This window comes from Pelodiscus sinensis, chromosome 4, assembly GCF_049634645.1.
Source record: "Pelodiscus sinensis isolate JC-2024 chromosome 4, ASM4963464v1, whole genome shotgun sequence".
Taxonomy (NCBI): Eukaryota; Metazoa; Chordata; order Testudines; family Trionychidae; genus Pelodiscus; species Pelodiscus sinensis.
Window position 1 is genome coordinate 19,207,081 of NC_134714.1, and position 18,897 is coordinate 19,225,977.

General features: G+C 42.4%; 2 long non-coding RNA genes across 2 annotated transcripts in view; one reads left to right on the top strand and one right to left on the bottom strand.

The window, feature by feature from the left end:
- LOC112544776 (uncharacterized) overlaps positions 1–18,897 on the bottom strand; it is a 237,484-nt gene that overhangs the window by 44,997 nt on the left and 173,590 nt on the right. The window lies entirely within an intron of this gene.
- LOC106731553 (uncharacterized) lies at positions 10,243–17,860 on the top strand. Its single transcript, XR_012903130.1, has 2 exons — positions 10,243–10,450; positions 17,671–17,860. It is a non-coding gene; the product is annotated as an uncharacterized LOC106731553 (long non-coding RNA).

Genomic DNA, 18,897 nt, shown 5'->3' on the forward strand with positions numbered 1-18,897 from the left:
AATATGGTTATCTAGCCAGTCATGCATCCATTTTATAGTAGCCCCATCTAAGTTCTATTTACCTAGTTTATTGATAAGAATATCATGCAAGACCATATCAAACGCCTTACTAAAGTCTAGGTATACCACATCCACCGCTTCTCCCTTATCCACAAGACTCGTTATCCTATTAAAGAAAGCTATCAGATTGGTTTGACACGATTTGTTCTTTACAAATCCATGCTGGCTGTTCCCTATCACCTTGCCACTTTCCAAGTGTTTACAGACGATTTCCTTAATTACTTGCTTCATTATTTTCCCTGGCACAGAAGTTAAACTAACTGGTCTGTAGTTTCCTGGGTTGTTCTTATTTCCCTTTTTATAAATGGGCACTATATTTGCCCTTTTCCAGTCTTCTGGAATCTCTCTTGTCTCCCATGATTTTCCAAAGATGATAGCTAGAGACTCAGATTCCTCCTCTATCAGCTCCTTGAGTATTCTAGGATGCATTTCATCAGGCCCTGGTGACTTGAAGGCATCTAACTTTTCTAGGTGATTTTTAACTTGTTCTTTTTTTATTTTACCTTCTAAACCTACCCCCTTCCCACTAGCATTCACTATGTTAGGTGTTCCTTCAGACTTCTTGGTGAAGACCGAAACAAAGAAGTCATTGAGTAGCTCTGCCATTTCCAAGTTTCCTGTTACTGTTTCTCCCTCCTCGCTGACCAGTGGACCTACCCTCTCCTTGGTCTTCCTCTTGCTTCTAATGTATTTATAAAAAGTCTTCTTGTTTCCCTTTATTCCAGTAGCTAGTTTGAGCTCATTCTGTGCCTTTGCCTTTCTAATCTTGCCCCTGCATTCCTGTGCTGTTTGCCTATATTCATCCTTTGTAATTTGTCCTGCTTTCCATTTTTTATATGACTCCTTTTTTATTTTTAGATCATGCAAGATCTTGTGGTTAAGCCAAGGCGGTCTTTTGCCATATTTTCTATCTTTCCAATAAATTGGAATAGCTTGCTTTTGGGCCCTTAACAATGTCCCTTTGAAAAACTGCCAACTCTCCTCAGTTGTTTTTCCCCTCAGTCTTGATTCCATGGGACCTTACCTATCAGCTCTTTGAGCTTACCAAAATCTGCCTTCCTGAGATCCATTGTCTCTATTTTGCTGTTCTCCCTTCTACCCTTCCTTAGAATTGTGAACTCTGTGATTTCATGATCACTTTCACCCAAGCTGCCTTCCACTTTCAAATTCTCAACCAGTTCCCTCCCTATTTGTTAGAATCAAATCTAGAACAGCTTCCCCCCAGCAGTTTTTTCAACCTTCTGAAAGAAAAAGTTGTCTCCAATGCAGTCCAAGAACTTATTGGATAGTCTGTGCCCTGCTGTGTTATTTTCCCAACATATATCTGGATAGTTGAAGTCCCCCATCACCACCAAATCTTGGGCTTTGGATGATTTTGTTAGTTGTTTAAAAAAAGCCTCATCCACTTCTTCCATCTGGGTAGGTGGCCTGTAATAGACTCCTAGCAGGACATCACCTTTGTTTTTAATCTCTTTTAGCCTAACCCAGAGACTCTCAACACTTCCATCTCCTATGTCCATCTCCACCTCACTCCAAGTGTGTTCATTTTTAATGTATAAGGCAACACCTCCTCCCTTTTTCCCCTGGTTTACACGTCAGAGGTGGTGGACTTTTCATGACTTGGCCGAAAGGTTGAGTTCCCTTAATGAAGGAAGCCAGTAGATGATCATCAGAGAAAAGAAATGGAGCTAGAGACAGGTCCAAGACAGGGAGACCTTGCTATATAAATACACATGGCTTTAATACAGCTGGGGTAACAAACTTTCCTGGTCATATTTTAAACATTTTATGTGAAAAATTACAACTTCAAAGCTCTGAATCACAAGCTACTAGCACATGGACAAGTCTACCTATTAATGGATGTATGGAAAATACCAATATGCATATGTGTATCGAAATGGTATTACATTTTAAAGTCTGTTAACATAATGAATTACACATATAATACAAAATACATTCATGCTAAAATTCGACACTCACCACGGGGGCCTCAACTAAGACACCAACTACCTTACCCATTACAAAGATAGCTTCCCCAATTATCACCTCTAATACCATTAGCTCACAGACATCTACCTTTCCCCACCTCTAATATCATTAACTCACAGACATTTACCTCCCCTCCTCATCCTCCTTCTGTTCTGAAATGTGATTTGTCCTTTTCATATGTGTTCATTTTTTTAATTGTATCCTTTGGTATATATGGTTGTGACTATTTTCTTCCACTATTTGATCTGAGGAAGTAGGTCTGGCCCACGAAAGCTCATCGTCTAATAAATCATCTTGTTAGTCTTTAAAGTGCTACATAGTCCTGTATTTTGTTTCAGCTACACCAGACTAACACGGCTACATTTCTATCATATATAATACAGTTCTGTAAACTATCCCATAGAGAGTCTTTGGGTATTTGAAATGTACATCCTTAAGTATAGGATGGCCAGATTCTCCCACCTTTTATTCATCTTCCTCTGAGGAAATCTATTGCAGAATAAGATACTACTCATCATGAACATGGGTGTGTGAATCTAGCCCTTATGTATTATAGCAAGCATTCTGATCTTCATTCATGTGTATTTGTTAGTAACATAAGTACATCATCACTCTTTAGGGCCAGATGGTGAACCCATACTCCAAATGGAGAACAAATCATTCAGAAGAGTGGGCTTACTGAACTCAGTGAGACCACTTCTGTAAGTAAGGGGTCACTAACAGCACCAAGATGTTCAGAGTTTAGCTGCTCATGGCTAAAAGATTAAATAAAAAGAGTAACCCTCTGGAACTTCTGGAAAACAGGAAAAATACAGTCTCTTCCATTGTGCATTTGGGGCAAATAAAAAGCTAGGGAGCAGAATGTCAAGCAAGAAGCAACTAAAGAATCATTATGCCACAACTGATATAAATAATACAGGTGGAAGGGTACAGTAACGTTAACTGCCCATAAGTTAGCAAGGCGGCTTCTACCTGGCATGCAATAAAACTCTTGGTAAATTAAGTCCAAATATGGTTCCAGACCTGCAGAGAATTTGATCCTGATCCAAATCTCACTGAAGTTGATGGAAAGTCTCGTACTGCTTCAAAGAGGCCCACAGTCTCTTTGGCACTACCTTGGCTCAGATGCTTTCCATTTTGCTAACACTGAAGTTCTACGGAGCCATGTAACTTTACGTTTGGATGGCACACATAATAGACATGTATTTCCATAGATACACGTTGGTAGAACAGCCACACTGTGAATGCAAAATTAGGGCAGAACTGCTGCTGTGAGGAGACACTGAGTCCCTGAGCTCCCACTGAATCAGCAACCATATTAACAGTACCAGGCCTTAGAAACAGGAAAAGTCATATTCAATCATAATCTTTTTTCTCCTCCTCCTTCTTCTTTTTCTCCGTCTTTTCTTTTTGCCTTAACTGGTGTTGAAAACACTAAATATCTGAGAGGAGGCACTCAGCACTATACAAGACGATTCCCTAATTACTTTGAGAATTCCCTCCAGAAGTGAGTAATTCTTTCAAAGCATGTGTCAGTTACCTTTGGATTGGGAATACCTGCAGAAAGGCCATTATTTGAATCAAGAATAGCCTTCTGGATGGCATCCAGCACACTTGATGCAAGATGTAAAGATGCCTCTTATTAGAGTTGAACTTCCATTACCTGAGGTCTCAGGTGACATGTGACTGTTCAGCTAATCACAGAGCTTGCCTGTAGTCGCATTTGTACATGGCTCTGTGCTTTCCTACAGATATTGTCATTTGACTACGGTGCTTTTCTGCTTAACTTCTATGTATGACTGCTGTCCTTGGGATGCAGTAAGCGCTAGAAGATGTAAGTGGCCAAGGGCAGGGGAACAGCCAGCCATCATAGCCCCAGCTCCATGCACCCGAAAGGGCGGAGCCTGGGCTAGAAGGGGTGGGGCTAAGGACAGCCAACTCTCTGCATCATCCACATGGAGAGAACCATGCTGCACTTGGTTAGTAATTTAGGGGAGGCCCTTTGAATCACCGGGCCCTGGGACAACTGCCACCCTGAATGGGTGGTCCTGGCCAGGAGTGTCATTAACTGGGATTTGGTTAAATATATAAAATGTTTTACCCAGGAAGGCAAAAATGTACAGTATTCTTGCTACAAGATGCGTGAGTTAGTCCATTTAATAAGCCTCATTCAGCCACTGTGCTAAGTTCTAATATGAATGTGCTCCACTCCCTGGCAATGTTTGTTCACCACTCGACAAATTATTGTAGGTCTCTTCATTATTGTGGTTAAAATATTTTCTCACTAGTCTGATATTGAAGAAATAACACAACATACAGCTGTACTGCACACAACGGAAATCACTGGTTTCCATGCAGCATTCTAATGGCTCTGTCCAATTAGCACAAAATTTAGTTTGCACTAATTGGTCTGAAGCGAGGGGTGCATGAAATTTACCCGATGCATTCATTTTGCATTTCATGGCGCTGGGGAAGGTGTTTGTTTTTCTCTCAATGAAAATGGATCCTTGAGTATCACCGGTATCGTTTCTAATCAGCATGTCTGGATATAAAGTGAGGTGACTGGAAAAAGTGTAACAAATATGCATGGAGGAAAGTATGAATCTAGCCCCCTGGCCTAAAGAAGAGTACTACAAGCAAGAACTCTGTGGCATTCAAAAGCTTTTCTTTTCACTGTTTGTTAAAGTGAAGTCTTTTCAGGGAACAAAAGTAGATCCACAGTGAGATGTCTGTTAAATCAGTCTGTCAGAAAACTCTCCCTTTGTTGAAATGATAATTTCACTATAATAGTGATTGTGACTTGGAGGAGTCTTTTATTTGGTTGGAGTTTTGTTTTTCAGCACAGTATTTCACGCAAGAACCAGTATTTTGGCTGCCTCTCTAGTCTACAGTATATTAATGAAGTGTTCACCATACTACTAGGCTGTGTCTAGACTGGCAAGTTTTTCCGCAAAATCATCTGCTTTTGAGGAAAAACTTGCCAGCTGTCTACACTGGCCGCTTGAATTTCCGCAAGAACACTGATGATCTCATGTAAGATCATCAGTGTTCTTGCAGTAATACTGTGCTGCTCCCGTTAGGGCAAAAGCCCTCTTGTGCAAATCATTTGCGCAAGAGGGCCAGTGTAAACAGCACAGTACTGTTTTCCGCAAAAAAGCCCCGATCGCGAAAATGGCGATCGGGGCTTTTTTGCGGAAAAGCGCGTCTAGATTGGCCACGGACACTTTTCCGCAAAAAGTGCTTTTGTCGAAAAGCGTCCTGCCAATCTAGATGCGCTTTTCCGAAAATGCTTTCCAGAAAATCATGCCAGTGTAGACATAGCCCTATTGTATGGAGCCGGAATTGCTCTAAAAAAATGTTAGACTTAGCCTTATGGCCCCTGGGCAAGGCTGGGGAGGAGGGTGCTCTGCACCCCTGGAGGGTTGGGCTTTAGATGAAAGGCGTGTGACTGGAGCTAGCCTCCCTCATGCAATCTCAAGACTACCCAGAGTGTGCTGAGCCTCCCCCAGGCAGAGCATACTGCTGCCCAGAGCATGCAGCATGGGATTCCAGCAGCGATTTAAAGGGCTAGAGGCTCTAGCTGCCACAGTAACAGCAGCAGCATCCAGAAGCCCTGGGCCCTTTTGAATCATCGGGCCCCGGGGCAGTTCCCACTTTCTCCTCCCCTCCCCCCCCCCATCAGGAGGCCTGCTTAGCCTATAGGAAACTCAGGTCTGTGTATGGAGTTGCATGTAGCGGTAGCAATCATAGAGGAGATCAGAGAAGATATTGTGCCTCAGTCATATTCTTCTTAGTTTCTCTGGAGTTCTCTTTTGGTGCTGGGACTTGGAGGTAGTATGTTATATCAGCCCTTTATGAGGTGCATCCCAAAGCGCTCTCTCCCCAGTAATTGCTGAAGAGGTTCCATTGCTCTGTCCTTCCCTAGTCACTGCTCACATCCTCCTCACCTATGTGTTCATAAGGGTGAATGTCATGTACACAGCCTCTCTTCTTCTGACCTAGACCCAAGATCCAGAGAAGGCCCACATAGCCATGAGAAGATGGGAATGGGATTGTGCTGAGGATGTGGTAACAAGCTAGCTCATCATTTTGTGAGTGTCCTTAGAGCTGGATAAATACAATAAACACTTATCTGCAAAAGAAAATGTAAAAACCAAACTGCAAACTGTAAATTTGCATATGCAAGTGTTCATGTTGGAAGTGAGCTCATCTAGAGAATGGAAACAATATCATGTGATCTCTATGACCAATCAAGGCTAAGGGACACAAATAAATTATCATATTATTACAATCTACAATCAGTTCATAGAATAAAACTGAATGAAGAAGTTCACATAATGAATATATTCAAGGAAGTCATACTTTTTTCAGGATGTTCTGCAAGCAGAAAAATTAGACTAAATTCAGTGAACATACCATTTATTATGGATTATTTGCACAACTCTAGTGTTATTGGTTTTCCAGGAAAACTGTTTGCTTCTCTAACTACTATCTGATTCGATTTATTGGTAAGCATTATTAGTTTCAATTTTTAAGAGCAAAATGAGCTTTTTCTTACAGTACATTTAAAAAATACACCTTTAAAAAATGTCTTCATAGAGGAATGAAAAGCTTGGTGTTTTCACCCACAAAATTTATGGAAACTCTCCCCAAGCAATTCTGATATCTCACATACATCAAAGAGCTTTACAGTACCGAGCAGGTATATTATAACAGTATGACCGCTGCTTTGAAATGATCTTTTGTCTGTTGCACAAGTGCTGTTCTTTACCAGCCAGATTGGAATAGATTCTCATGAACATTGAGTTTGTGGAGTTATTCCTGATTCACACTTGTCTAAATGGGAGCTGAATCAGGCCCATCCTTTAGATTTATTTTTGTATTTTTGTATTTATTTAAAGGTAAAGTCAATTATATAAATGGCAAATGAAAGATTATGTGACTCTGTGAGCGGTGAACAAACTGTTCTGAATACTCATATTTCTTAAAACAACAGAACACCATTAGGGTTTATGTTTCTATCATTCTGCATCTAAATTTGCCTTTGATGGGACTGCTTCATTTTGAATCAACTTCCATCGTCCTCTTAATTGTTCTGTCAACCTGTTTGGGATCTCATCTACCTTCCTCATTATGGCCTTCAGAGGGAGGGCTTCTTCCACACTGAGAGTCAAGAGCTGATCATGTCCCTCATTTAGACTCAACACATCTTTCCACAGCCCACTAATTGCATGGCAGCTCAGGCTCATTTGTCTTCCCAGATCGTTAAAATTCATCACCATGCTCTGTGAGCTCTCACTCCTGCCCTCGGATGGGCAGCTGTAGATTATTTAGCTAGACCAATCCCTAATGTTTTTAACTAGAAACTGACCCCAGCACCTGAGCACCTGCTGGGCTCTTAGTCTCTGTCATGTTAAAAGAGTGCACAGAAGGACCTGAGCCATCAAAAGCATCCTGCTGCATTACATTAAATATTGATAAAAAATATGCAAATTGTTTATTGATCTTTGCCAGGAAGGCCTGAGATAATGAGAGAGAGACTGTTTGAGATGATGCTTGGGATTTTTAACTGTTTGCTTTTTTGTGGGGTATTTTTTTACATTATTCTGTGGTGTTGATCACGCAAGTTAATGAGGTCATGTGGTTCACTCCGTATTTCAGACTTTACCATTGGTTTGAAGATAAAAAAGATCAATGCACCTTTAGTGTGCATCACTACCAGCAAGTGATCAATCTTCAACGGACAGAAGTGTTTGTACAGGTGCAATGCCAGCAAATCTATAAATATTGGTCTGGTTAATATTGTACTAATCTTCATCTCTAGGAAGGTGCCTTGTTTCTAATTGCATTTATTTTCCAGGTGGCTATAGAGAAGATATTTCAGTAGTTATGCTCCTGGTGAGGAGTTTCAAAATGATTAGTAAATAAAACTCTGAAACCAGTTCTTCTCAGAGTATTAATTTTACTGCATATGATTCCCATCCTTCAGCTGATTGACATGTGACAGAGTTTGGCTGTCTATCTTGTGCCTTCATATGCTAGGGGAAAGTTACACTGCAATTACAATCTGGTATTTTCTCTATTTTTTTCCTCCAGAATGCTTCAGGTGCTATGTGAAATATGGGATGAGAAGGTGGCCAAAATGACCTTTGCTCCCTATACAGACCAGTCACTGGAAATTGTAAATTTGTCTTGCCTCGTTAACCTACTGTACGCCACCTCAGCTGGACTCAAGTTTTAATTCAACTTGGTGATGTGACTGAAAGCAGCCACTGATTAAGCAAATCCTTAGAGTGGCTGCAGCATCCCCAGGAAACAAAGGGGTATATCTACCCTACCAAACACACACCCCCCACACACAAAACTGAGTCTCAGAGCCCGGGTCAACTGATGAGGGCTCATCTGTGGGGCTACCAACAGCAATGTAGATGCCCTGGAATCTGAGCTGTAAGACCTGGCGAGGAGGGAAAGAGAGAAAGAGATCACAAGTGTCTGAAAATGCTTGAGTTCAGACCACAGCCAATAGCATTTAAAGAAAAATGCATGTGAAAGACAGACTTCTTTGTACAGACTGGACAAGGAAGAAATCTGGGTTCTTCGAAGACCGCTGTCATTACTATGCACAATGGCACTTCAAGGTGATACACTATGGGTACGTCTAGACTACAGGCTTTTGTCGACAGAGGCTTTGTCAACAGATATTGTTGACAAAGATATTGTTGACAAAGCTTCTGTTGACAAAGAGCATCTGGACTGCATCCAGTTCTGTTGACAAAGCAAGCTGCTTTGTCGACATGAGAGTGTAGACGCAAAGGACAGTGTAGATGCAATAACGCCTTCTATCAACAGAACTCTGTCGACAATAGGCGTTATTCTTCATAGAATGAGGTTTACCACTGTCGACAAAACTGCCGAGGTCTGTGTAGCCAGACAGACTAACCCCCCATATCATCCATCTTATTTGCCTCTCTGAAGCATACAGGGCAGAGAAGGAGCAGTAAAATCAGCATAGTCTATGCTGGCTCATCTGATCCTGAGAAGCTGAAAACATAGATATGAGGAGAGAGCGATTAAGGCAATAAGCTGGCCTTGAGGCTGCGAGAACTGCCCCTGGCTGGCACCCATGTTGATTCGAACACACACACAGTCCCTGGGAGAGGAATTTCCCACTGAGAAAAGAATGTCCAGTACTTCCAATTTAATCATCTCAATTCTCTGTTACAAGTGTAAATTAAGTTCACAACTCCCTTGTAAGAACTGGTCTCACAAAAGACAGACCAGCCCCATTTGGCATGACAGACAAGAAAGAGAAATACGTGACCCCATGGGTATATAAGATAGGTCCAGCACACACTCACTGTGAGTGTCATTCTACCCTCTACCTGCTGGTCGAGTTAGGTGTTTGACCTCCCGAGGTTCTATGGGGACACCCACCTCGTATTTTCGTCTTTCCTAGGAATTGAGGGACTGGCCCTGGCCTGACATGCTGGAGTCGAGAGGCACAGAAGGGGGTAAAAATTGTACTTGGATGTGGTCCTCTGTCTTAAGTGTACACATAGAAAGAGTAAGCTGTTACTTGGTACCAATATTTCTATTTTTCTATCTTTATCTTCTTTGTAACCATTTTTAAGATCTATATTTTGCTAGTAGTTAAGAAATAGAGCAATAGCCATTGTAACCACATGATTTATAAGCTTCTTTAATAAACCTGTAACTGTTTAAGCTTTAACCTGACTCCTTCAGTTGCTGTAATAGAACCAAGCACAATTTAAAAGAACTTCAGCCGGTCTTAAGGGACAGATATAGGGAGCCCTGACCGTCGGCTAACAGTCTGTCAACGTTACGTCAACAGAACTAAGCAGTAGTGTAGTCGCAGGTATAGTTTTGTCGACAAGAGTCCACTTTTGTCGACAAAACCCTGTGGTCTAGACTCACCCTAATAGTGTATCACCTTGAGGCGCCATTGTGCAAGGTGTTATACAAATATACAGCAAGAGATAGTCCTTGCCCAAAGAATTTCCAGTGTTTATTTTAAGACAGAAGGATAGGACAAGGAAACAAAGGCATAAAGGTGAAATTGCTTGCTCAGAATTCAAACAGCAGAACTGGAAACAGAACCCATGTGGCCAGAGTTCTAGTACAGTGCATTGTTCAACGGATCACACTATGACTCAGTGGCCATCGTATCACTAGCAGGGCTTTCCTTAGCTGCTGTCCCAAAGGCAGTGGTCTCATCTGTGCAATTTAACAAACTTCTTCAAAAGAGGGCTCTTCTCAAGGGTAGGAGGCTTCTAGTTTGGGCAGGGCACAGTAAGCAAAGCACTTTGGAACATTTTGAACACATGATGAGAGAGAAAGCGAGAGAAAAACTACACATACAAGAGCTACTTGTGTGATTATGGTAAGAGAGAGAGGCCAAAGTTCAAATCCCCAGTCAGCCTGATTTGGAGTGAGCAAGAGTGAAAAACTTGGCTATGAAAGTAGAGCAACGATTAGTGCTTGGGTCACCTATTTCTGATTGGACATGGACACATACGTACTGTCCATCTCAGACCAGAAGGCCCTTGATCTGAACATGGACATTTTGACACAATCATGTTTTGGTGACAATGTTCAAAAGGTTTTGTTTTCATTCCAGTGCAGAATAAAAACAAATTCTGAAGCCTCAAAAGCTGCCACAAAATAGACTTCTTGTTCTCCAGCTAGTTCTAAGGGTAAGGCTGTTCTCATAGCATAGCATCTCAAATCTTCTGTATTTCCAGAAGCAACTGTCTCCCCTCAATATCTAACAGAAATAACTCTAGAAGGGATTCACACTGCTGAACCGTCTATGAGGTATTGTACCCTGTTGTCATTCTGCCTAACTAGCCTGAGAATATTGTCGGAAAAAAGGTTTTGAAGGATTGAACTAGAGCAGGGATAAATACTACAATGAAGACTAGTTGGGGCTAGAGTGTTAACTGTGGTTGGTTTTCCAGAGCCAACCAGGAAACAAAATTCTTAAAAATTAGTTGAGAGAACAGAGTGATTAATGGGGCATCATCCTTCCCCTTGTGCAGATTGATGCCACACCATCGCGTCTGTCAGGGTGCAATAATCCTGAATTATTAATTGTTGCCCTCCACTGAACGATTTGCTGCTTCAGCTCACCTCACAATGTACATCCTGTACATGTAGAACAAGAGCAAGATCTTCCTTGCATTTCCTCATAGACCCATTTTTATTTTAGCTCTGACACTATCTCGTTGCCCTCAACCACCTGAAAGAACCAACTAATTTAGAATTGTAAACCAGCAGGGAAAACAATTTTTCCCCTCTTTCACACCAGAGTATTTAATTATGAATTTATGCAAACAGAAATTTCAGAGCTCTCACTGCTCCATCAGTCTCTTGCCTGAGGTGCTTTCAAGCCCACAACAGCAGAACAGAGGGGGCGGAGTAAAGTACCAGCATTTCAGAGACAAACAGCTTTGAAAGCATGTTTCCGCCTGTTTAGTGCATGGCTGTATTCATTTTGAATTGTTCAAACAAGAGTCATTTGCTTGAATGCGGGGGGGGGGGGGGGGCGGGGTTTAAGGCCCATTTATTCAGACAAATGAAAACTCATTAAAACAAGAAGAAAAGCCAAAAACAAGCATGAGACAATGTGAGGATGCCACTAGTATGGCAAAGGAAAACATGTTTCTCTCTCTAGTGACTGTGTCAGAACTGAAAAGACAAAGAACCTCTCACTTACACCAGTATAGTTTAGGCTCAAGTCCATTGAAACCACTGGCATTATGCCAGAATAAATCTATTGCTTATAAGAAGAGAACATGGCCTATGGCATCCTTCTGCTTGATTACTAAATGAAATGTGTTTGAAGTCAGAGTGATCGACTCCCATATACACTACGGTCACCTTATCCACACTGGCAATGGAAAAGGGACTTTAGAGTGGGAGTAAATTGTATTTGCACACACTGGCCGTGTCCAGACTCAGGGGTTTTTTTGGGAAAAGTAGCCTTTTCCCGAAAAAACTTCCTCTGCGTCCAGACTCAAGCCGCGTTCTTTCGACATTATTTCGAAAGAACGCGGCTTTTCTTTCGATGGCGATAAACCTCGTTTCACGAGGAAGAACGCCTTCTTTCGAAAGTTCCTCTTTCAAAAGAAGGCGTTCTTCAGTGTAAATAGGGCTTCTTCAAAAGAGAGCATCCAGACTCGCTGGGTGCTCTCTTTCGAAAAAGCGGATTGCTCTTTTGAAAGATCCGCCTGCAGTCTAGACACGATCTTTCGAAAGAGGCTCTTTCGAAAGATGCTTTTGAAAGAGCCTCTTTCGAAAGAAGCCTGCAGTCTAGACATAGCCACTGTGTGGCCCTTTCATACAAATGGAATGGTGAAAAGTGACTTCAGTGTAAATGAGACTCCGATCCAGCATTCCAAAGTAAGAGGCAAACACTGACTTTCTGAATGGCCCACTGTTTAATATTCCTAAAAATAATTCCCAACAGACAAGAATTAAAGCTTATGTGTGCAGGAGACAGAACCTTCTTCAAGAGCTGGTCTGAGGTTGTGGAATGAATAAATCTCCACAGGAACTCAGAGCCACCATAAACCTCACCACTAGGGCTGTGCACAGAAAAGCAATTTCATTTCACGGGAGATTTCAGTACTTCGAAATCTGATTTCCATTTGGAACAAAAAATCAAACAATTCAAAACTCTCCCGAAAAGGAAAAACCCTGAGGTCCCCCAACACTGAGGCTTTCTGCCTGGCTTGCTGCATTAGACCCATGGACCTGCAAAACTCTAGGAACCCTAGAGAAGCGGTGGATGTGGTATACCTAGAATTTAGTAAGGCGTTTGATACGGTCTCACATGATATTCTTATCAATAAACTAGGAAAATACAACTTAGCTGGGGCTACTATAAGGTGGTTGCATAACTAGCTGGATAACCATACTCAGAGAGTAGTTATTAATGGTTCACAATCCTGCTGGAAAGGCATAACAAGTGGGGTTCTGCAGGGGTCTGTTTTGGGACCGGCTCTGTTCAATATCTTCATCAACAATTTAGATATTGGCATAGAAAGTACGCTTATTGAGTTTGCAGATGATACCAAGCTGGGAGGGGTTGCGACTGCTCTGGAGGAAAGGGTCATAATTCAAAATGATCTGTACAAATTGGAGACATGGTCTGAGATAAACAGGATGAAGTTTAATAAAGACAAATGCAAAGTGCTCCAGAATGGGAAGCAACTGTCTAGGAAGGAGTATGGCAGAAAGGGATCTAGGGGTTATAGTGGACCACAAGTTGAATATGTGTCAGCAGTGTGATGCTGTTGCAAAGAAAGCAAACATGATTCTGGGATGCATTAACACGTGTGTTGTGAGCAAGACACGAGAAGTCATTCTTCCGCTCTACAGTTGAGGGCTAACCAGCACAGAGGAGTACTGTGTCCAGTTCTGGGCACCGCATTTCAAGAAGGATGTGGAGAAATTGGAGAGGGTCCAGAGAAGAGCAACAAGAATGATTAAAAGTCTAGAGAACATGACCTATAAAAGAAGGCTGAAAGAATTGGGTTTGTTTAGTTTAGAAGAGAGAAGATTGAAGGGGAACATGATAGCAGTTTTCAGGTATCTAAAAGGGTGTCATAAGGAGGAGGGAGAAAACTTGTTTTATCCTCAGAGGCCAAGATGAACAAGAAGCAATGGTCTTAAACTGCAGCAAGGGAGGTTTAGGTTGGACATTAAGAAAGAGTTCCTAACTGTCAGGGTAGTCAAACACTGGAATAAATTGCCCAGGGAGGTTGTGGAATATCCATCTGTGGAGATATTTAAGAGTAGGTTAGATAAATGTCTATCAAGGATGGTCTAGACAGTATTTGATCCTGCCATGAGGACAGGGGACTGGACTCGATGACCTTTCGAGGTCCCTTCCAGTCGTAGTATTCTATGATTCTATGCACATTTCTTCAACCTTCCTTCTGCACCACAAAAAACACAGTAGGATGTCCATTTAAAAATAAAAACAAAACCTGACCCCAACTACTTGTCATGCAGGATTCTCCCCCTTGGGAGGGGATAAGCAAGAAGAATGTATTACAAGTGACAGTGATCAGTCATGTCACTTACTACACTACTGAAAGGAGCTCCTATGCTATGGTCATGAAAGAGTAAAAGATCCCAGACCGAATAAAATCATAATTTAAAATGTCATCTTTTTCACTGATGCTACGTCTAGACTGTAAGCCTCTTTCAAAAAAGAGCGTCTAGACTATAACCAGTACAGGCAGTCCCCATGTTTCGTACAACATAGGGACTGTAGGTTTGTTCTTAAGTTGAATCTGTATGTAAGTCGGAACTGGCGTCAGCGGCTGCTGAAACTGATCAGTTTCAACCGCGGCTGAATCTGGACGCCAGTTCTGACTTACATACAGATTCAACTTAAGAAACCCAGGCGTCCCCAAGTCAGCCGCTGCTGAAACTGATCAGCGGCTGATTCCAAGAAGCCTGAGGCAGAGCAACTCTGCCTCGGGCTTCCTGTAGTCAGCCGCTGGTCAGTTTCAGCAGCGGCTGACTTGGGGACGCCTGGGGCAGAGCAGCTGGGGTGCTGCTGGGTTGCTCTAGTAGCACAGCTCCTTGGTGCTACTGGAGCAACCCAGCAGCATCCCAGCTGCTCTGCCCCAGGCATCCTGATTCAGCCGCTGCTGAAACTGACCAGCAGCGGCTGAATCAGGACGCCTGGGGCAGAGCAGCTGGGGTGCTGCCAGGTTGGTCTTCTGGGGGGGGGCACTAGCTGCACCCCCCGCCCCCAGCAGACCAGGGAGACGGGGATGGCGGGACCGCCCAAGTCCTCCACGGCTTTGCTCTGTCTCCATGGTCTGCTGACCTGGGAGACGCGGAGCAAAGCCACAGAGCACGTGGGCAGCGGGACAGTCCAGGCGCGCCGTGGCTGTCCCTCTGTGGGCGTGCTCCGAGGCTTTGCTCCCCATTTCCCTGGTCTGCTGGTCGGGAGACGGGGAGCAAAGCCGCGGAGCTCGGCTGCAAGGGGACAGCTCAAGCGCGCCTGGGCTGTCCCACTGCGGGCGTGCTCCAAGGCTTTGCTCCCCGTCTCCCTGGTCTGCAGGCCATGGAGACGGAGCAAAGCCGTGGAGGAGCTTTTCTCGCCCAGGAGGACGGGAGCGGCGGACCGTGGCGCATCTGGGCGTCCCACCGCGCCCATCCTCCGGGGCGAAAAAAGCCCTGTTCGTAACTGCAGATCCGACATAAGTCGGATCCGCGTAACTCGGGGACTGCCTGTACTTTCGAAAAAGCAAGTCACTTTTTTTTAAAAGAAAGCACCCAGGCAGTCTGGATGCTCTCTTTCGAAAAGCACAGTTTGCATTACATAGCACCTTTTTTCGAAAGAGCACTTTTGAAAAAAAGCGTTCTTCCTTGAAAAATGAGGTTTTCCACAGTTGAAAAAACTGCTGCGTTCTTTTGATTTAGTTTCGAAAGAACACGGCAGGAGTTGTGTTGCACAGCAGATGCAGGGGAAGTTTTTTCGAAAAAAGGCCACTATAGGACTGCCCGAATCTACAGCTGTCCTAAAGCTCTCCTCAGTTTTCTACTTGCATTTGATTTGTCTTTGTTTTTCTTTGATATTAATTTTTGACTGCTTGTGGCTGCAATGAGGTTTACTACCTAATTCGAATTAGAGGCTTTAAATCAGAGGCCTGTTTCATTGCCACGTGTAGATGCGAGCAGTTACTTTGGGCTAGTCAATTTCTAAAATGGCGACTGGCCAGGAACATGCAAATCAAGCGCGGGATATTTAAATCCCGGGTTTCATTTGCAATTCCGGTCGCCCTCATTAGCCTCCCTAAATCGATCTAGATGAATTCCCAGTGGCCAGGTTATATAAGGGTATGTCTACACTAGCCCTCTAGGTCGATCTGGATAGTGTAGACGTACCCTTATAGAATCTGGCCACTGGGAATTCATATGGCCCAGCATCATCATCGCTGAACTGGGCTCAGCGTGCTGATGAAAATAGAGTGCCTTTAGAAGTAGCTTGAGACAACGTTGTGCACTGCTGAAGTCAATAGCGATGCACACAGGGGTGTACTATTTGAAGGCAGAACTGTTTCTGCTGCTGTTATATTTGTTTTGCATTGTACTATAAAAAAAACAGAAGGAAATTTGGAACTTCTGAATTAGCATATCATAGAGCCAGTAGGTTGCTGCAGTATCCAGAACAATCAAAAAATGTAAATAAGTTACCCATTGTGCTGTCAGGCAGGAAATGTGTTATTTACTGACTTGAAAATGGAAAACTGAAATAGACCCAACACTAGTAATGCTATGAGGGCCTGAATCCATGCCTGTTGAAGTAAGTGAGAGTTTTTCCCCAGACTTGAATGAGTTTTTTATCAGATTCTAAGGGATTTCTTCTTTATTAAATAAATGAATGACAGAAATGCAGGGGTTTTGAGGCAGCAGTTATTTATGCTAGGTGTGTAGTCATTTTAGCTGAGATTGTCCTATAGCTCTCCTCAGTTTTCTACTTGAATTTGATTTGTCTTTGTTTTTCTTTGATATTAATTGTTGACTGCTTGTAGGTGTTCAATAGACTGTGGATGGATTCCAATGACTGGAAGCTTTGACTATCCTGATGTATGTATGAATGTTGATGTTAGAGTTAGCACTGAGAGAATTGTTTCAGGTTGTTGCTCTTTAGGAAATTGGTTGGGTTTTGTTTGTGTTTTAGTATAGAGTCAAATTCTTCAGTACTTACTGTGGCACCACCTGTAATCATACTGAAGCCTAGGAATTCAGCATGTTCTCCTTCATGATTCATGTACAGAACTCAGCGGCTCAGGGTAAAAGTGAGGCTGGTCTGCTCCTCATCTTTATCTCTGTGCACTGAATTTTGTTTGCATTTTGCATTTTATTGTGCTGTGAAAATCATGTAAAATATTTTTCAAAGAAAAAAACAGAAAAATTACCCCAAAAAATTCATCATGTTATCAGACAAATCCTGGCTCTGTTGAAGCCAATGACAAATCCACCTATGAGTTCAGAAGGATCAAGATATGGCTAATCCACACTGCAGCTTCACAAGAGAAGAAATTTAGAATTTGTGCTGGAAATTCAAGAAGACACTCTGGCCTTGACTCATGCCAGGGTGCCTATTGGAAGGGAGGGACAAAGGGTTGTTTTGTCTCCACAGCATGAGTTATGGCTGATGTGTCATCCCCTATTTTCATATCCTTGTTCATGTGGTTTTATTAACCATTGCTTAAATATGTCCTGAGGTAATTAAATATTTACAAGGGGACCATGCCTTGTGTAAGGCAAAAATCATTCAGTTTCAAGAGGGTGACGTTTTCATACATGTTAGGTCTGCAAAAGACCAGTTAGAGTAAGAACTCATTATTTTCACAGGCAGGAAATTCTACCTTGTTCTGCCTGTTTGGTTCCTCATCAATGTGCTTTAAAATAACTATTTATTAAAATGGTCAGTTCATATCATGTCAATATATGAGAAAAGATGTGTTTTGTGTGTGTGTGTATGTGTGCGCGCGCACACGCTTTATTTTGATATTTCTATGAGTGGGCTCAAATGCATAATACTTATGAGATTGTCTGATTTTAATGCAGGTAATGCAACGCAGAGCTCAGTGATCCAAGAGAAAATTTCCCAGCAGGCCACACTTGACAAGCAGGTGTCACTCAATCATGCACGTTTTCACCTCCCTGAGAGGACAGATGGTCCCAGCCTACTTAGCAATTCCATCCTCCGTTGGCAGCTCCCTCTCCAATGCAGCACCATAATAAAGATGCTCTGAGATTTGTGTTAATCTGTGGTCTTTGGGGTAAACTGTAAACAAAGTGTGTAGAGTTATCGTTTCTCATTATGAGCTGGACCTCTTATCTTCTCCTCTGCCTATAGCATGTAGATATCTTTAATAGCCTATACCCCTGGACTCAGCTTTCATGGAGATTAGTTCCTATCATTTTAAGCACTGCAGAATTACTTTGTCTGTAGAGGTTTGATCTAATCTGTCTGAAGCTTTTACTATGAGGACAGTATAAGACAGACTTATTTCTGCAAATTAGGAGAACAATGGTTTAAATTGGCTATCACTCCTGTTGCTGAATTTTATGTATATGCATGTGTTTTACTTGCTGATTTCTCTTCTGAGATGGAAGAAGATGATGTTATTCCTCTCCTCATCATTCAGAAATAAGTACAGCATGGATGGAAGGAAGAAAAAAACCCTAACATCTGACCACAGTATTGAGGGGAATTATTTGTCAATTCTTTTTTCAGTGCTGTGATACATTTCTACTGCATGCAATTCCCTGTGTGTAAAAGGAAGATTATCTTCTCCTCAGAAGCTGACAAGTGCAGTCAAAGAAAAAAAGACAGAGAGACAGTTCTCAGAGTAAAGACTGGCGCCACCTTTAATTTGTGCCATTAGGGAATTCCCCTGGACATTTTAAATGGGGAAAGGAAACACAGACAGTGTTTCTGAGTCCTTAGATTAGTCTTCAAGACAACACAGATTAATCCCAAATCACTATATCTATAGAATGAACTTGGAAATATATTACATAATTAAAATTAATTATCCGGAGTAAGAATGTGCAGGTGTCTCTAACAAAATAACCCCCCTTTTCATTATACATTGTTGGTGTAACACAGTGGGACACCATCCTTTGCTTTAAGCACTGCCATTCAACAGGAATTAGAGCCTGATCCAAAGCTCGGTGAAATCTGTGAGACTCTCCTTTGGCTTCAACAAGTTTTGGACCAGGTCCTTGACGTTTTGATGATACCCGATGAGAGGGGAGGTTGTAATAAGCTGGTAAGTTTCATTATGG